Genomic DNA, 16,769 nt, shown 5'->3' with positions numbered 1-16,769 from the left:
TTTATGTTGCTTATTGTCTGATTCTCCACTAGAAAGTGATTGAGGAGAGGAATTTTTTATTTCCTACAGTGCCTGGTATGTTATAGTCAATAAAATAATTTTATTATAGTTATGCCATTTTACTATATTATACAATATATATTAATAGTATTTTAAATGTAGTAAATAAATGATTGTTGCTACTACTTTGTGTACATGTGTACATGGTATACAGAATGATAGCTTAGTATCATTGTAATATCTTAGTATCAGTGTAATGTCTATAGTCAGGTAAATTTGCCTGCTCCTATTCCCTAATTCGAAACCCTGGGTCAAGTAAATAATAATGTTACATTCACATAGCAATGTTAAGATACAATGAGGTAAATGGTGTTAATTGATAAGAGATTTTGTTAAATTAAACAAGGAGCCCATTAGACTGAGTTGTGGCTTTAATGCCATAGCCCCCTACCTAAGCAAACCAAAATTGATGCCTGTATATAGCTTCAGGTTATAGAATCAAAAATATTAACCAATCACAAATAGCCAACTAGGTTTTAAACTATAGCCAATCAAATAATTTCTTTTCTTGCTTCCACATTTTCTTTATGTAAATCCTTCCCTGGAATCCTATCAGTGGAATTCTAGCCACTTTCAGTTTAGTGCTGCTGGGGTCAAATCAATTTTTGCTCAAGTAAACTCTTAAAATATGTAATACACCCTAGTTTATCATTTAATTTCCAGTTACATACAGGTGGAAAAATCATCACCGAAATCAATCTGACTGCACTGGGGGGAAATGTTTACATTTAAATGTGTGAATGTTACAATCCTGATTCATAGCAGTTAGCCTATGTAGTGGAGGAAAAATCATTTTTCCTTGAGGAACCTCCTATACTGAGAGATTAACAAGAGAAAAGCAGAGGATTATTAACACGTATACCTCATGTATGCATGGGATATACCCAGGGAAAATGAATACATTCTCTGAAATGGGTTCAGGCTAACCCCTTAAATACTATCTTCAGCTAAAGACCAAGGAAAGATGTTGCTGGGTGAAGGGCTGATAGGTAGGAGGCTGGTTAAGGGAGATTGTCAGGAAAAGCACAGTAAACAAGGGTAAGGTTCTTAATGTAGATTTGCCTGCTCCTATTCCCTAATTCAAAACCCTGGTAAGAGTTTATTGTGATTTAGTCATCTTCTCTTGGTCCAGAGAGGGAGACAGCCTTGCAAATGAAGATTTCCCTTATAAATGTAAATTTCCTTTACAAAAGGATAACTAGTTCTCTGTTTTCAGAGTTTTCCTGTGTCTACTTTTTCTCCAAAAATAATCTCAATATAATCCTTTGCCAAAGAGGCGTGTTTGAGGGTGGCACATTCTTCTTCCCTTCACATAAGTGACCGGGAGGTGAACATAATGAATATAATTCAAGCCTCTAAAAGCCTTGTAATGTAGTTTTTATTTTCATTTCTTAAACACTTATTGAAGTGTTGTTGATTTACAATGTTGTGATAAATTCTGCTGTACAACAAAATGATTCAGTTATAGATGTATACATATCCATTCTTTTTTAGATTCTTTCCTCACATAGATTATCACAGAATATTGGGTAGAGTTCTCTGTGCTATACAGCAGGTCCCTGTTGACTAGTCATTCCATATAGCACAGTGTGCATATGCCATTCCCAAACCCCCAATCCATCCCTCCTACCCTTCTCCTATCCCATTTGGTAATCCTGAGTTTGTTTTCAAAGTCTGTGAATCTGTTTCTGTTCTGCAGATAAGTTCATTTGTATCCTTCTTTTAGATTCCACATATAAGAGATATTTTATGATATCTGTCTTTCTCTTTATGACTTAACTTTATTTGATGTGAGAACTTCTAGGTCCACTCATGTTGCTACAAATGGCATTACTTCATTTTTATGGCTGAGTAATATTCCACTACATACATACATATGTATATGTGTGTGTGTGTGTGTGTGTGTGTGTGTATGTATGTATGTATATGTGTGTATATATATATGTCACATCTTCTTTACCCATTCCTCTGTCAATGAACATTTAGGTTGCTTCCATGCATTGAAAATAGTGCTGAAATGAACACTGAGGTGCATGTATCTTTTCAAATTATGTTTTTCTCTGGTATAAGCCCAGGAGTGGAATTGCTGGATCATATGGTTGTTCTATTTTTAGTTTTATTTGAGGAACCTCCCTGCTGTTTTCCATAGCAGTTGCACCAATTTACATTCCCACCAACCGTGTAGGAGGATTCACTTACCTAATGTCATTGCTTAAGACTTGCCTCATGTAGCCTCTTTGAATCTTGGCCCAGTGTTGTCCTGCTATCTGCTTATTGCCTTACTTTCTGTCTTCTCCTTTCTGCCCATATTAAAAACTCAAGAAGGAAATATTTCTTCCTTTCATTTTACCAGCTTATCCCAGCTTCCGTCTGAAGATTGTCTCTATATCTGCCAAAGCAGATAGTGGCCTATTTAGATTTTACATTGTACACACTTCTTGTCCTAATACCATATCTCCTTATGACCCTAGCATTATGTGGTATTAGGATCTAGTTGAAAGTTCTAGTCTTCTTGAGCAGGACTACAACTTTAACAAGAGACTACATTGTCTTTCTTTGGAGATTAAAATTTTAAGTATTGTTTTATAAATGAAAAAGCACTTGGTAGCTTACAGTGTTTGATAATGTATACCCTCACCAAAGAATAACCAATGGAAACAATTCTAATAATTATAATTTTAATTACATATTAAATGTTCAGGCTATAATTCAGCATGGGAAGCTGAAACTGATTATTAACTTGAAGTTAACATACTCTTAGCTCCCATCTCAATAATGGAGTATTCATTTTAAGTTTTATATAAACTCATAAAGTTAATAAAGTGATCTTAATTCACTTTTTTAATATAGAAAAGGGATTTATTTTTCATCTTTATTGAGAAATAACTTACATATAATACTTCATTCATATTTGCTTTGCATTTAATCCTCTATAAAGCTGTGCATGTTCAAATCCAGTGTAGACAGTGCTGAAATATCAGTGAATGTATAATTGTAAAGTATATGAAATAAAATTTAAATAAAGATACTTTAGAAACAGTTTTAGTAAGTTGATTGTTAAAATATAATAGTATAAATTTTAATTTATAGGTCTAGTCTATAGAGGAAAACTCAAGTTCTTACCCACAATGCTGGCTTGCTTTGTTTAAATTTCAAAATTCCAGCATTGTATTAGTTTCTTATTGTTGCTACAACAAATTACCAAAATCATACTGACTTGAAACAACACAAATTTATTATCTTACAGTTCTGTAGAACAAACATCTGACACCATCACACCAGGCTAAAATCAAGGTGTGGGCAGCACCGTGCTCCCTTCTGGAGGCTTTTAGGTAAGGATCTACTTCCATGGGTTTTCTAGATTCCAAAGGTTACCAGCATTCCTTCACTCCTGGATCCCTTCTTCCACCTTCAAAGCCAGACATGCAGATCCTTCTCATTTACCAGGTGTCCATTATCAAGTCTCTTTCTTTGGCTCTCCTCTTCTGCCTTTTTTCTTCCACTTTTGAGGACCCTTCTCATTACATTGGATTTAGCTGGAAAATCCAGAATAAGCTCCCTCTTTAAAGGTTGGTCATGAGCAACCTTCATTCCCTTTGGCCATGTCATTTAACATACTCACAGCTTCCAGGGATTAAGACTTGGTTATCTTTGGTGCAATGTCATTCTGCCTGTAACAAATATCATTTTACCAAATTACCAAATTTTAAATCAGTGGATGCCTAGACACGGGAATTATAAAACTAGCATGAAATGATAAAAGAGGTAGTAATTGTATGCATTTTTCCAGGTGAGGCAATGCAGTCTCCAAAAGGTAGTGTCATTTACCCAACTGCTGGAATCCGTTTGAATTTATATTGTCTCAGTCTGCAGTATGTATTCCTTTTTTAATTACACTACCCTAATTTGTTGCCTATAGTATACATTCTGGAGATACATTAACTTCATGGTGACTTAAAACTTCATGACTTATATCAGTGTCAATAAATGCCTTTTCCATGGTTAATCTCAATAAAGTCAATGGATTTTTTTAAGAAGCAAATTTGTTTAAGAAACATAGGTCAATCTTTCAGTGTTTTATCATGGTATACGTGTAACATCTTAATTCTGTCTCATTCATAATGGGAACTTTGTATGAAAGAATACAAACACCCCTTGATATTTATCTTGCAGTGAGAATTAATGTGCTCTCTTGTTTGGCTGGGGTTAACTTTAATCAGCAAGTTAACAGACAGCTTGGAGATCTCACTTGCTGATGCACAAGAAGCAGGCACTTATTTGCATACTGTATCCTGCCAAGTTCAAGGGAATACAATAGCATAATAGAACCCAATTTAGCGAAATAAGAGAATGGAGAAATCCAAAAGAACAGAACTTGTCAAGAAAAAACTATCAGTACTCAAACCATATTTTAAAATTGATAATTATCAGAATTGTTGTAATTAAAAATAAAGGTATTATTGTAGTATTCTGTAATGGTCATTACAGTTTTATAAAGAAATGGCATGTCTTAGTATATAAATTGGACTTTTTGTATCTGAAGTTAATTTAATCCCAATGTCCTCACAAAAATCTTAGCATGCTCCTTTGTGCATTGTAGGCACTCTATAAATATTAGAATATTTGAAAAATTAGTGCTTGAACTCAAAATTAGTCTAAGGACGCAGGCATTGACATTAGTGGGCTAATTCTTACATAAATTCATGTAAAATTAATGATACCATGTGTATTCCTTGTGAAGTTAAGTGTATATATGTGTTAGAGAAAATTGAATAACTTTATAGCCTAGTTATGGGGAAAGTATCCAACAACTGAAGTTATCTTTGTTATTCTGAACACATGAAATTATCAACTGCAAAATGCCTCACATACGACCTAGAATTTATTAGGATGTTCACTGTTAATAATATTGACTCTTAGATTTTTTAAAGGTTGTTTTTAGAAGAAACTGTTGTAGCACTGTTAGACTTAATTTGAATTTTGTTTATCTGTCAGCACTAAAACACAAAATAGCTGTAATCATAAGAGAAAAATATAGATGTCCATAGCGAGACTGGGTGATAGCTAGGCATCTGCTTAAATAAGATGGGAAAAAAATGATTTTTCTGACTGAACTTTTTTTTTTCCTTTAAAATAAAAATCCAAGAATTAACACCATAATATGAAAAGAAATAGAATGTTCTCATACTTAGAAAAATGGCTATGCATTTCAAACTGGGAGAAAAAGTACCTGTTTCATAGTAATTTAATTATTTCAAGACATCTCACACAAGTTTTTGAGATGCACTGGCTGGGTGCCTTTATTTCATTCTTATATTCTTCAAAGGCAAAAACAAGAAAATGTTAAGGCTTTATATTATGTCCTGGATAACGTGGTCATTCCACAAATATATGTGGGTCACCTACAATACAGGCACAAGTATTAAGAGCCTGCTGTTTGTTAAGCTGTATATTAGATGCTTGGGATTCAACAAACAGGAACAGTACCTGATCTGAAGGAGTTCATAGTATACAGTGCCTGCTTAGGCAGAAGATACAGAGATAAACATGTGTATTTGCACTTCCTGCCTTAAGAAATCACCTTGAAAGGGCACCAGGAGTTTTTAAAATGGTTATCTTTGGAACTTGAAGTACATATTGTAATATTCCAGATGGAAGCATATGACAGGTTCTCTATACATTTCTCCTCAATGCCTCAGCTGAACCCTGGCTGACCTCCAAATACCTGACTTCACTGTATCCTTTCAAAAATAGCCTTGTTCATTCTCCCACACCCCAAATTCCTAAAGCAATCACAGCATTCTCCTGTTTTTTTCCAGTTCTAGATCATTTTTCTACTATATGCATGAAAGAAAAACCCCTTCATCTTTTAAAGTTTATAGTAACCAAATTTACCATCCTCTAAACTCCCCCCTTTTTGCCATTTTTCTGGTGAATGAATCCTCCACCATATTCACTGGCCCACAGTTTACATTCTTCTTTCCATCTCATCTTTCTCTATTCTTCTGGATGATTTCCGACGGCAAGCAGAGATCCTATTCAACCGCTAGTTACACAATTTATTTGATCTTCAAATCCAGTCATTTTCACCACTGTTGTGGTTCATTATACACTCCAAGACAGCACACAGGAAGTCACCATCTGAAAATTCCCCAACCCAGGAGTCTTAATATGCAAAAAGCCCTGTATTCATCTAATCCCCTTCCCTGCTGGCTCTCTCAATCCCCTTCTCCCATGTATCCGTGGTCTTTGACGGAATTGAGACCTTTAGTTTCCCTCTCTTTCTCCTATGTAAACCTCTTTCTTTATATTTTGGGTATCCTGAGGTTCATAACACTTTCTCTACAAATCCTTTATCCCAGGTATTTATTCTCCACTGTTGTGCTCCTGCTCAAACCATCAGTCTTCATCTCACTTGATCAGCTCTTGCAATCCTGAGCTTTATTGTTGGTACTAAAAGTGCATGCTTTCTAATCTCTGCTGGTCTTTCAATACACACACACACACACACACACACACACACACACACACACACACACACACACACACACACACACATATCCTTAGTCAGCTACTTCTCCCATTTCTTCTTCCTATCCCAACTCCCACAAGTACCAAGGCAATCTTCACCCCTCTCATCTTACTCGCTGCCTGACCTGGCTTTCTGTTAGCTAGTAACTCTGCTTTACACTCGGGTGTCAAGTATCTACTCCTTATTACCCTATTTTTTCTGTTAAAAAGAGTAGCCAATAATCTGGATCCAATGCATTCCATCTCCAAAGGTGTTTTGCTCTATCACGCATGTCTCTGCATGCTAGGTTCGTTCTTATGGTATATTCAGTGGGAGGTTGAGTGGGGGGGGGTCCCTCCTTGACACCTGTCATTAAACAGAAACTCTTTGTTGTTGTTGTTGTTGTCATTGCTTAATCAAATTTCTTGAAAGCAGCATTTTTTATTCAGTCACTTCATTTCCTCACAAATCACTTTTTATTTTTCAAGAAAATAGCTCTATACCCAGAATTCCTCCATATTTTCTCTGGGGCTTCTGCAGCACCTCAAATTCTTCTTTAGCTGACCCTTTTCAATATGGTCACACTCTATATTAAGGAGCATTTGACACTACTTTGTAACTTCATGTTTGTATCCTTTGACAAACATACAGGAATTATGTTTCGTCAAAACTGTGGTTTGTCTAATTAGCACAGTCCTATGTTATAGCAGATGCTTGAATATTAGAATAAATGACTAAAATATTATAGAAAATGAACCTAAAATATGTTATTCCTGTGAATTCATAGAAATCTATCACTGAAAGTGTGTTAAGATTATTTAATCTAACTTCCTCCTTCTTGAAAATACTCTGCTAATTATTTATTAGTAATCTTTTTGTCATTAAGTCATTTGCCTTAATTTTCTTATGTGTAAAATCAAAAGATTGGAATAGACCATAGTCTCAAGTTGTTTTGAAATGAGCTTGTTCCAAGTCCAATTTTCTAACACAAGTCCATGCCACATGTATAAGTAAATGCTAGTACACTTCCCTGGGGCAAGGTCAAAGTGTGGTCATTTAACTAGACTCAGTTCCTTTCTTTGGATTTCCTGAGAGTGGATGTCAATGAGTGGGTGAATGAGTGAGTAAAAGGTAGATTTGCTGCCAATTCAGAAGAGCTCTAGTATTTCCCACCTCTTTTCATGCTGTTAAGTTGTAGATAGGGAGATAAATTTTTAAACCCTTCATGGTTTTGTGAGAGAGGATAAGGAGTCAGATATCCTAAAACAATATTTCAATAAAATTATTATCTTCCAAAGAAGGTTTAACTTTACACAAATATGCCAAGAAAAAAAAATAGAATAGATTAAAAAATGTAATGTGTTGCAATGTTTTAGGTTAAATCTAACCTTTTTTTCTCCTCTGCAAATTGGACACGGTTCTATTTTTACTGCTTAGGCTATCACGCTCACTTTCCTAAAGCAGTTGAATAAGCCCCAGAGGACAAAGGTATCACTCTGAAGGGCGTGAGTGTTGCAGTAGGGAAGCTATTGGAATTCTGTTCTGTTGACTCAGTGTCTCCTCAGATCAGATGAGTGAGAGAAGCTGAGCTTGTCAGCAGATTTACTTCCTCTGCACACACTCATGCCAAAGCAAGCAGGTCAATACTATCTCCCGAATTTCCTATTTATGGTTAATATCTCTAACTCAAATAGTAAAACTGAAGACCCCTCTTTAGTGATTTGCAGAAACTCTCTCACTTTTAAATATGAATTTTTATAGATGAGCGTGTGTGTGTGGCCTAAAGATGGAATAGTTAAATAGGATCAATGCTTCTGTAATACGGAACACAAAATATCTAACCCAATCATTTAAATAGAATCATGCGCAAATGCACAATGCCTAAAAATGCAGGATTTTAACATTAATATTAATAAACCTGATGCCCTGCAAGTTCCTGAAGCTTCAGCTATGTCCAAATGCTATATTCCATGAAATATAGATTGCTCTGGCAAGTTTTGGAAAAAAATTTCAGCAATGAGAAAAGGGGGCATAACTTTCCATAAGACTTTTTTTAACCCTTAATTAACCAAACAAGTAAATTGGCACTATTTTCCTAGCTTTTAAATTACATAGGATTTTATTGTACTTTTCAATATTGGGTCTCAGACTGTGTGAAAAGGATTAATAAAGAAGATACAGTTGATAGTGGCTGCACCTATTAAGTTTGTTTCTTATAGGGTCACTTTTTGTATTCAGACAGAATTCATTTAAATGTTTCAGGAAAATACAATTCTATACTTACTAAAAAATTTCTATAGAGGAAGACACTAGAATTTCCCACCATTAATAAATAACTTTCTAAAAGCCTTAATTCACAGGACAATTCATTTTTCTACATTCACTGAGGTAAAATGAATCATCACTTGTACAGTGACCTTTACGTCTTAAAAAAATAGTTTCCTTTTACCTTTTTTTTTTTTTTTTTTCCTCTCAAAGGTCCCTACTTCTGTAATGGATCTTATCTTTCCTTTCCTTTTCTTTTTTTTGGGAAGTAATTGACCTATAACATTATATTAGTTCAGGTGTACAGTATAGTGATTTGATACTTGTTTACATTGTGAAATGATCACCCAGCAAGTCTAATTAACATGTATCACCACACATAATTACATATTTTTTTCTCATAATGAGAACTTTTAAGACTTACAACAAATTTTGAATATACGATACAGATTTATTAACTATAGTCGCCATGCTATATATTACTAAGACATTTTATAGCTGGAAGTTTGTATACTTTGACCCCTTTTACATAATGGCTATTTCTTAATCAACTTCTCTAAGATAAAGACACGCCAGCTATGACAGCCCGGCTATTTTCCATTCATATTCTCTGTCTCATAATTATTTATTTATGTACTATATTCACTTTTTGAGATCCCCCTCCAAAGTGGAATACCTTGCATTTTACCTATTTGGTTTCATTTCTAATATGTTCTTTAGTTTAATAAAGTAATACTAAGTCCTGAAATGCTAAATACAATATACAACAGATGAGACATAGGCCATAAAAGTGATGTCAAGGCATCATGAGAATTCAGAAAAGGGAGGGGTCATTTCTATCTATGTGGATCAGAGTAAGCTTCACAGAACGGTAAAGTTTTAGGTTAGAAGAGATAGAATTTGTTGGACAACATGGATATTGGCAGAAAACGTAGTAAAAATATACAAATATACAAACATATGCGAATGCTGGATATTTAGAGGAAAATAAATTGTTTAGTTTGTCCTAAATATAACATGCATAAGTTAAAGAGGTTGGAATAGATGATTATTGATATTTTATAAAAAATATAAAAATACATTTCCTCCAGTTCTCATCTACATAAAGAAAATATATAAAATACAATCTTGTGTTTTCTGAGACAAACCCTCAAGAAAATTGTAAGATAAGTTCTGATTATTTACAATAGGACAAAAATTTTGACGCTACCTCTTTTAGAATATGAGGGAAATTACATGGAATTTTTCAGTGACATTTAGAAAAGCAATAAAATATGTAGTAATCCACTTGTGTTTGGGAACCTACACTATTTATATAATTTGCATCAGTTGCTGATAGTGGTCTATTCAGTTTAGGTATCTAGTTTAAGGATCGGAAGACAATTAACAATTAATAACAAGCTCAAGTAGCTTACCTGATATCACTTCTATGTTATTAGCTGCTTGTTTCAGCTACTTTACATTAATACTGCTAAATCAAAACAAAGATTACTAAACAAAGATGGAATAGCACAAGGGTGCTTTAAAAAATCTGTAATAATTTTTTTCTTACATAATTCTTTTCAGGGTTACAAAAGTGAGCAATTTTTCTTAAAATGTAATAGTTCTGTAGATTATGTAAATGCCTTTTGGATTAAGTCATTTGTAATCAATGTAAAGGGAAACTTTTATTAAGACATACTGAAACCATCTACCACAAAGAGAAACCTATATCCAAAACTGATTTAATTTTTTATTCTCATTTTTACATGCTGGGATCCACTTTAAAATTATTTTAACTTTGTGATTTTTTGGTTTGTTCTAATGTTTAGAAACACCCGGATGAGTGAAAGAGGGTATCAATATGTTTAAAATATCCCAGAACTTCCTTATCTACTTCCCAAATGATTAATCATCTGTGCTTAAATATTATATGTTCATTAATGTCTTTTCTTCTATTTTCCTATGCAAGATTCATGACAAAAACAAACAAAACCCACCTTGCTTTCACTGAATTTTAAATTCCAAAAGAAAGTAAATACATGCTAACTCAAGAATTAAAATTCTGTATATTAAGATAATGAACTTAAAAGATGTATTCAAATTCTATTTATCTCTAGAGAGGATGAAAGAAGAGTGTATACCAGCCTGTAATGTATGCAAGAGCTTTCCTATTGTGTCATCATTACAATTTGGTTGATATTATCTTGAAAATCCAAGAAGTAAAAGACATACTTGAGTGTGTGAGTTTTGAATATAATATGAATTAGAGATAATTTTTGCTCATCTAAAGAGAGCTGGCCATAAAAATGTTTTAGTTTGGCATATGGCCAGTTTTTCCCTAGGTAATATAAAAAGTTGAGCCAGTGAAAAGTAAGCAGCTGCCTTCCTGAATGATTCTTAGTAATAAATTTTCCATTGAAAAGCAAGTGACCAGTCTTGATGCAACAACCATTAGGCCCAAGCAGAATAACATTAGCTTATTGAAATGAGAAAAGAGTGAGAATTATTATAAAAGATCTGAGCCATTCATTTATTTACTTAAGAATTATTGAAAATCTACTCTGTGCCTAACACTGTTCTAGGTGATAAACCCTGAATTTGAGAACACAACTTGGTTTCATAATAGAGTAACTGTTGTTACCTTTTTACTTAGAAGAAGAAACATTTAGGAAAAGTGGCCTGTAAGTGAAAACAGCCAATGATCTATAATCAGTTTTCCTTTGAGTAATTACATTTATTAATTTGTTAATATACTTAAAATCAAACCATCACTTTAGGGTACATGTTTTGTAATTTCCAAGTGCAAAGAAAGATGGTTTAATGTCAGAGATACAGTTTTTGAAGTTATTAATAAAATGCTGTCAATTGAATAATGCCTAAAATCTGACCTTTCAGCAGACAGGTCTTACTACCCTAGAAAGATGATAGATAATAGATCTAAAAGATAGTTTTTCAAAGTTTCCCTTTCCTCTGCAAATTCAAGGCATTATTAAAGCAAAATAGCTGCTTGTCTAAGCACATGTATCTCTAATTTGTGACAAGTAAGCCTTATCATATTAGTTATTGAAGCCAGAGTTGAACAATTATTAACATCTAATCAAAAATAAGGACATTCTTCATAAAAGGATTGATGATGACCTTTGAAACAAGTTAAATAGGCTTTATATAGATAGTAATAATTGTAGATTAATAACGAAATGTAATTTCGGAGATCCAGTTAAGAGATTGGACTATGGGCAGTTTTAAGTTCATATCCTAGTGCCTCAATTTAATTGCTGTCTATCCTTGGGAACATTATTTTTTGTACCTAAATTTTATTGACACTCATCATCCTGTATTTAGGAATTCTGAAGCAGAAAATGGCACTTATATACTAGTTTCTGGTTTAGGGCATATATAGCATCCTATAGGAGCATATCTAAACTTTATAGGGATTATTCCTCCATAAATGTCTAGTACAGATCCCCTTGTTTCCAGTATTTTGATTTTGTTCTTTCCATTTTCTTGTCTCCTAACTGGTACAATTTGTGAACATGAGTACGCTGTTTACCAAATGAAATAGTTTAATACTAGGTATTGGAAAAATTTAGTAAATCTACCAAATTCCATGGATGTGAGCCCATTGCTATACTTCTTCTGCCATTTAAGTTTGGCTTGGTTATCTGATGTTGAGATACCATTGCAAATGGATGAGGCGTTCTATAAGTCCACAGATGGTGTTGCTGGCAGAAGGACTATGGATAGAGATTGGCTGTTAACAGCCAGAATCCATGACTGTCTCAGTAAAGCCAATTCTCTGTCCCTTCTGTATTAGAAAATATCTAGTACAATCAGTCAGCAGAGGGCTCACTTCTTCTCTGGGGAATAGTCTCTGCTGTTGGCAGGCTAAGGACATAGCTCTGACTATAGCCAAATCGATATTGATGAAGGAAGTGTCTATATTCTTGAGCCCATGAATAGCACCTGTCTCTATCATTATAAGCATGTCTTCCCTAAACTTTAGAAATCATTAAGCAAGTAAAAAGGTGGTTGTGGGAAAAGGATTAACATTCAAAAGACGGTTCATTTTGTCCATTTAATTTGGAATTTTTACACACATGCAGTGATTAGAACTCAACTAAATATTTATGGGGTTTTCTCAGCAGGTCTCTGTAGCATGCTCTCTATATCAATCTACACTTCTCTCTTCCAGGTGAATTCTAAACTTCTTGTTGCCTCTGCTCTTAGACTCCTAGCTTTCTCTCTTCAACTCAGAGAGACAGCTGGAGTCTCCTCCTGGCTTCCCATTCTGTCCTCTGTGGTATGGATATTCTCTCCGGCAGTAATCTTGAGTAATCATAGGCTTATCTAATCGGTTTCCCCATTGTCAGGAATTACTGTCATGAAACTTTTGATGTTCAATATCTGAAAAAATTATCATTTTTAAAATAGTTTCAGGAGGTATGGTAAATCCAGTCCCTGTTACTCTATCTTCTTTCTTTCTTCCTTTCTTTTTTTTTTTTTTTTCTCCATCTGCAGCATATGGAAGTTCCCAGGCTAGGGGATACCCAAGCCACTACAGGTGACTATGCCAGATCCTAAACCTGTGGCACCACAAGAGAATTCCTATTCTATGTTTGGAAGCAGAAAATTTCCACTCTGCATCCCCCCTTCCCCCTGGTATTTGTGTGTATTTTATTGCCCATCCTTTTATTTTTAATCTATCTGTCCAGAGTAACTTTTTATGTGTGAATAATGGTTAATTCTGACATTTTAATTCAGTCAGAGAATCTTTGCTTCATACTTGCATTTAGATCACTTATATTTAATTATTGATACTAATAGATTTAAACTCTGGCTATTCTATTTGTCTCATTTTTTTCTTTGTTCCTTTTTAATCTTGCTTCACTGCTTTTACTTTTTAAGAATACAGATAATAAATTTAACTTAAAAATAGTGAAAGAAGAGGAATGATTTGAAAGAAGAGGAAAGATTTATAAATATCTGCACTTCTTTCTATAGTACCACATCCTTGGCAGGTTCTGTGTTATCCATAACACCCCTTTGCAACAACCCATATGCCGTGAAACGTTTGAATACCTCCAACTGGAGCCCTTAATCTCAACATGACCCAGAGGAGTCTTAATTTCAACATGACCCAAACTGAACTGTGCATCTTCATACCGTGTTGTCCACCTTCATGAATGATGCTACTTTATTCCTCCTCTTCACATTTTGATTGATTAATCCTGATGACCTCTAAGCTTTCTTTCTTGTTTCTACTCCTCCTTATTCTCACTGCTCCTACCTTTGTTTGGATCACTAAAGTCATCTACCACATTGATCTCATCACTCTTTGATATATTCTACAGAAAATCTTACTGGGATTTAGGAAATTTTCCTCAATAGCATTTTAACCATATCACTCTCATGTTCAAAATACTTCACTTGCTTGAAAAATGAGGCAATTCTTCATTATGGCACACATAATCAGGGTTTACGAACATCTTCTACCTTGTCTCTTTTCTTTTCTCTTGTCCCTAAGCTCTAAGAGCCACTTCTTAAAAAGAATGTGTATTCTACTACTTTTAGATATTATGTTCTATAAATATCAATTAAGTCCCTCTGATCAGTTATTTAAGGCCTGTGTTTCTTTATTGATTTTTCTGGCTGAAAAAAATCTATTTTTTTTTATGTAAGTGGAGTGTTAAAGTCTCTCACTATTATTGTGTTACTATCACCTTCTTTATGTCTGTTAACATTGCCTTATGTATTGAGGTTCTCCATGTTGGATGCATATAAAGTTACAATTGCTGTATTTTCTTCCTGGATCAATCCCCTGATCATTGTGTAGTTTCCTTTGTCTCTTGTCAGAGTCTTTATTTTAAAGTCTATTTTGTCTGATACAACTATTGCTGTTCCAGCTTTCTTCTGATTTCCATTTGTATGGAATAATTCATTCCATTCCATCACTTTTTGTCTGTATGTGTCTCTAGATCTAAAGTGAATCTCTTTTAGGATAGCATATGTAAGGGTCTTATTTACATATCCGTTTAGTCAGTGTTTGTCTTTTGGTTGGAGTGTTTAATCAATTTACATTTAAGGTAATTATCGATATGTATTTTTTTAACTGCCATTTTGTTAATTGTTTTGGATTTATTTTTGTAGGTACTTTTTGTTCCCTTTTCCTCTATTGTTCTCTTGTGATTTGGTGACTATTTTTATTTGGATTCCTTTTTCTTTTTAAAATGTATATCTGTTACAGGTTTTTTGTTTGCAGTTACCATGAGGTTTTGTTATAGTAGTCTATATATAAACATGATTTTTAAAGTTGCTAATCTCTTAATTTCAAATATATTTTAAATATCCTGCATTTTTACTCTCCTCCTCTCATGATTACTAGTTTTGATATCATAGTTGTGTATGGATGATTTCCAACCTTCATTGTATGTTTGTCTTTACTGGTTAGCTTTGCTTAGAAAAGTTTTTTTAGCATTTGCTGTAGAGCTGGTTTGGTGGTGCTGAATTCTCTTAGCTTTTGCTTATCTGTAAAACTTTTGATTTCTCTGTCAAATCTGAATGAGACCTTGCTGGATAGAGTATTCTTAGTTATAGGTTTTTCCCTTTCATTACTTTAAATATATCATGCCACACCCTTCTGGCCTTCAGAGTTTCTGCTGAAAATCTGGCTAATAGTCTTATTAAAATTCCTTTGAATGTTGTTGCTTTTCCCTTGTTGCTTTTAGTATTTTCTCTTTGTATTTAATTTTTGTCAATTTGATTACTTTGTGTTTCAGTGTGTTTCCCCTTGCGTTAATTTTATATGGGACTCCCTGCACTTCCTGGACTTATGTGACTGTTTCTTTTCCCATGTTAGAAAAGTTTTTAGCTGTTAATCTCTCAAATATTTTCTTAGGTCCTTCCTGTCCCTCTTCTCCTTCTGTAATGTGAGTGTTGGTGCATTTGACTTTGTCCCAGAAGTCACTTAAATGGTCCTCATTTATTTTAATTATTTTTTTCTTTATTCTGTTCCATAACAGTGATTTCCATCACTCTGTCTTCTAGCTCACTGATCCGTTTTTCTGCCTCATTTATTCTGCTATTGATTCCTTGTAGTGTATTCATTTTAGTTCTTGTATTCTTCAAATCTGGTTGTTCTTTGTATTTTCTAATTCTTTGCTACAAACTTCTTGTAACTCCTCACTCTGTACATCATTCTTGTCCTGAGTTTGTGGATTATCTTTATGATCATTACTCTGAAATCTTTCCTCAGTAGATTGCCTGTCTCCAATTTACTTAGTTGTTCTTGGGTTTTACCTTCTACCTTCAGCTTGAATGTATCTGACATCTCATTTTTTAAAATTTCTATTTGTATTTTTATTTATGTTATAGGTTAGTTACATTTTTTGACGTTGAAGAAGTAGCCCTCTGTAGGGGATGTTATATGTGTCCCACTCCAGCAGTACACTCCCTCTCAACACCAAGGGCCAGGGACCAGCTGTTTCCAAGGTAGGTTCTAAATCTGTGTTTGCAGACTCAGTCCACAGGCTGCACGATAATTGTTTTCTTGCTCCTGGTGTCTGTCCCCTGGTGGGTGAGGCTGGTATAGGAGCTTATTTGGCTTACTTGAAGAAGGGTCTGGTGCTTGCCCACTGGTGCATGAGGCTAGGTTCCTGGCCCTCTGGTGGGCAGGGATGTGTCAAGGGACATGTCTAGAGGTGGCTTCAGGAAGTCTTTAACCAGTCTTTCTATTGATGAGTAGGACTGTGCTCCAACCCTGTTGGTTGTATGGCCTGAGATGTCCCAGCACTGGAACCTACAGACAACTGGATGGTGCCTGGATTTGGTGCCAAGTACCCAAGCAAGATGTCTGCATCTAGCCAGAACTCATTTAAATGAACAGTACCCAATATGTGTGCCACCAGCTTTTATGACTCCAGGGAGAGCCACAACTCCATCCTGCCTCCCAGGA

General features: G+C 34.5%; 1 long non-coding RNA gene across 2 annotated transcripts in view; it reads left to right on the top strand.

Moving 5' to 3' along the window:
- LOC110262170 overlaps window positions 1-16,693 on the top strand; it is a 37,179-nt gene extending 20,486 nt beyond the window's left edge. The window contains exons 2-4 of one of the 2 annotated variants that reach the window (XR_002346826.1): window positions 3,308-3,392; window positions 16,190-16,306; window positions 16,560-16,693. This is a non-coding gene — a long non-coding RNA (uncharacterized LOC110262170). The remainder of the gene's footprint in view (window positions 1-3,307; window positions 3,393-16,189; window positions 16,307-16,559) is intronic. The other variant, XR_002346825.1, reaches the window with a different exon arrangement.

This window comes from Sus scrofa, chromosome 8 (genome assembly GCF_000003025.6).
Source record: "Sus scrofa isolate TJ Tabasco breed Duroc chromosome 8, Sscrofa11.1, whole genome shotgun sequence".
Taxonomy (NCBI): Eukaryota; Metazoa; Chordata; class Mammalia; order Artiodactyla; family Suidae; genus Sus; species Sus scrofa.
This window is presented reverse-complemented; position numbering and strand designations above follow the sequence as displayed.